Source organism: Chlorocebus sabaeus, chromosome 3 (assembly GCF_047675955.1).
Source record: "Chlorocebus sabaeus isolate Y175 chromosome 3, mChlSab1.0.hap1, whole genome shotgun sequence".
Taxonomy (NCBI): Eukaryota; Metazoa; Chordata; class Mammalia; order Primates; family Cercopithecidae; genus Chlorocebus; species Chlorocebus sabaeus.
The window spans coordinates 23169548-23172503 of NC_132906.1; the positions used below are offsets into that span (position 1 = coordinate 23169548).

The window sequence follows — 2956 nt, forward strand, 5'->3', positions numbered from 1 at the left end:
GTGGTTTTACCAAGAGAGGGCATCCCTCACGGAGAGGCAACTGCTCTGAGAATAGGGGGTCTACTCCTCACCCCCTGCTGCCCCCCTTCAGTTGTATAGACCCCTTAGTCAGGAATCAAGCAAATTAGAAAGAGACTCAAGATTTCAAGATTGCTAAAATTCAGGCTCGTAGAAAATAAACAAGATGCCGTGTTTTTACATTAATACAAGATTTTTGTCGGTGGCTAATCAAGAGAGAGCCTTATCGAGTTAACGGGATCAAATATTCTGGTTCTGGGATCCTCCCTGTAATCCTGTAACCATGCTGGCTGGACTCTGCACTACCAGTTTCTGAAGCAAGCTGCTCATCAATATTCAGGACCCGCCGCTTGAAGGCAAAACCTCTAAAGCCTTTGGGATTTCCCAGAAACTGTGTATGATTGCAAATATTTAAATGCCAAAACAGTCCTTAGGTTTAAATTAGCCAAGTTACACGAAATGGACAAGAATTCAACTTAACAGATACATTGTGGAGCCTAGGATCACACTGGTGGGGATGTGTGAAGTGGGAGGTGGGTTCTGGGTCCCTCCACGCTCTCCGGGTGCTTTCTCCTCAACCCAGCATTAATTTCCCCACACCTTAGGGATAACCCAGTCATGGCTGGTGAGGCCTTTTGCTATAAATACCGTTTAAGCAGTCCCTATCAGAGGAAAAAAGGGCTAACATCATCCAGCACTTCCCAGCTCTGTACAAGTGGACTGTTTATCCATTATCAGATTTTAGCCTCACACAGCCCTGGAGCTGTACAGCGAATCGTCATTTTTCTAAAGAAGAAAGAAGCTCGGAGAAGTTGAGTAACTCTCTCAAGGTCACCCAGTTATTATGTGGTAGAGCAGGGATTCCAACAAGTCTGGCTGATACCAAAAACTTTTTTTTCTTCCCACTATACCATCCTTTTTCAATTCTAAACCACAGGGAGACTTTCGGCAATTAACAGAGGCTATGAAGCATGTTTCCGAAATTTTTACTTGGGGTCTTCATTTAACTTTATAAATAGTCTAGGAAGCCATTGATGGAAATATCGACTCCCAAATTTTTATCCAGTCGGTTTTCCCTCTTGAACTTCAAACCACAGATCTGATTTAACATCTCCACTTGAATGTCTGATAATGCTCCCAAATTTAACACACCCAAGCCAATCTCTTGATCACCCTTAATGCTGCCACTCCTGCAGTCTTCCCACCTCAACTGATGATGACTCCAGCTTCCAACTGCTCAGAACAAATATTTTGCCATCATCCCTGACTCCTCTCTCGCTCACTCCCCACATCCCACCCAGCAACAAATATTGGTTTGTACAAAAGTAATTACGGTTTTGGACCATGAATTTTAAGTCATTATAACTAAGCTCAAACGCATTTTTATTCATCAAAATAGGAACTATTATAATCAACACATTTTTGCCAATGAGAAATAAGTTTGCTTATTGTTGTAGCATAAAAATCCATGCTTCAGGTTTCAACAAACTCTTGGAAAGCATTTTCTGCATCCTGCTGGTTGTGGAAACATTTTCCCTGCAAAACGTTGAGATGCTTGAAGAAGTGATCTTCGATTGGCGAGAGGTCAGGTGAATATGGCAGATGAGGCAAAACTTTGTGTCGCAATTCATTCAACTTTTGAAGCGTTGGTTGTGCAACATGCGGTTGGGTGTTGTGGTGAATTGGGCCCTTTCTGTTGACCAGTGCTGGCTACAGGTGCTGCAGTTTTCTGTGCATCTCATGGATTTGCTGAGGATACTTCTCGGATGTAATGGTTTCACAGGAATTCAGAAAGCTGTAGTGGATCAGACCAGCAGCAGAACACCAAACAGTGACCATGACCTTTTTTTGGTGCAAGTTTGGCTTTGGGAAGTGCCTCGGAGCTTCTTCTCGGTCCAGTCACTGAGCTGTTCATTGTCAGTTGTCAGTTGTTGTAGAAAATCCACTTTTCGTCACACCTCACAATGGGATTCAGAAATGGTTCATTGTTGTGTAGAATAAGAGAAGATGACACTTCAAATGATGATTTTTAAAATTTTCGCTCAGCTCATGAAGCACCCACTTATCAAGCTTATTCACCTTTCCAATTTGCTTCAAATGCCGGACGACCACAGAATAGTCAACGTTGAGTTCTTCAGCAACTTCTTGTATGGTTGTAAGAGGATCAGCTTCCATGATTGCTCTCAACTGGTCATCGTCAACTTCTGATGGCTAGCCACAAGACTCCCCATCTTCAAAGCTCTCGTCTCCTTTGCAAAACCTCCCTGAACCACCACTGAACTGTACGTTCATTAGCAGTTCCTGGGGTGAAATACGTTGTTGATGTTGCGAGTTGTCTCCACTGCTTTATGACCTATTTTGAACTCAAATAAGAAAATCACTCGAATTTGCTTTTTGTCTAACATCATTTCCATAGCCTTAAATATAAAATAACAAGTAATAACTCATTAGCCAAAAAAAGCAAGAAATGTGCATTGAAATGATGTATAACATAAACACATTTATTTAAGAATGTATTCCAGTGTCAAACAGCAAATTTCAACAATGCAAAAACAGCAATTACTTTTGCACCAATATCAGTTGTACTTCCAAAACATGTGCAGAATCCAGTCACCTCTCACTATCCGCCTGCCAGCAACCTGCTCTCACCGGAATTACTGTTTGGGATCCTGACTGGTCTCCATCGCCCTTGTTCTCCTATGGTCTTAACACAGTAGCCAGAGTGATTTTTTTCAAGTGTAAGTTTTCTTTCCCATTTCACTCAGAGGAAGAGCCTGGCCTTCCCTGCCCCCAGGGCCCTGGGCTCTGGCCGCTCAGCCCCACCTCCTGCCTCTCTCTCCCTCCCATCACTGCCCCAGCCACACCAGACCAGCCTCCTTGCAGCTCCTGCATCAGGCCCTACCTGGACTGCTCTGCTCCCAAGTCACCCAGGCCAGCC

The 2956-nt window shown here is 43.6% G+C and overlaps 1 pseudogene; it reads right to left on the reverse strand.

Annotated features, from left to right (window-relative positions):
- Positions 1-1401: 1401 nt before the first annotated feature.
- Positions 1402-2437, reverse strand: LOC140711436 (histone-lysine N-methyltransferase SETMAR-like; annotated as a pseudogene).
- Between the last annotated feature and the right edge of the window lie 519 nt (positions 2438-2956).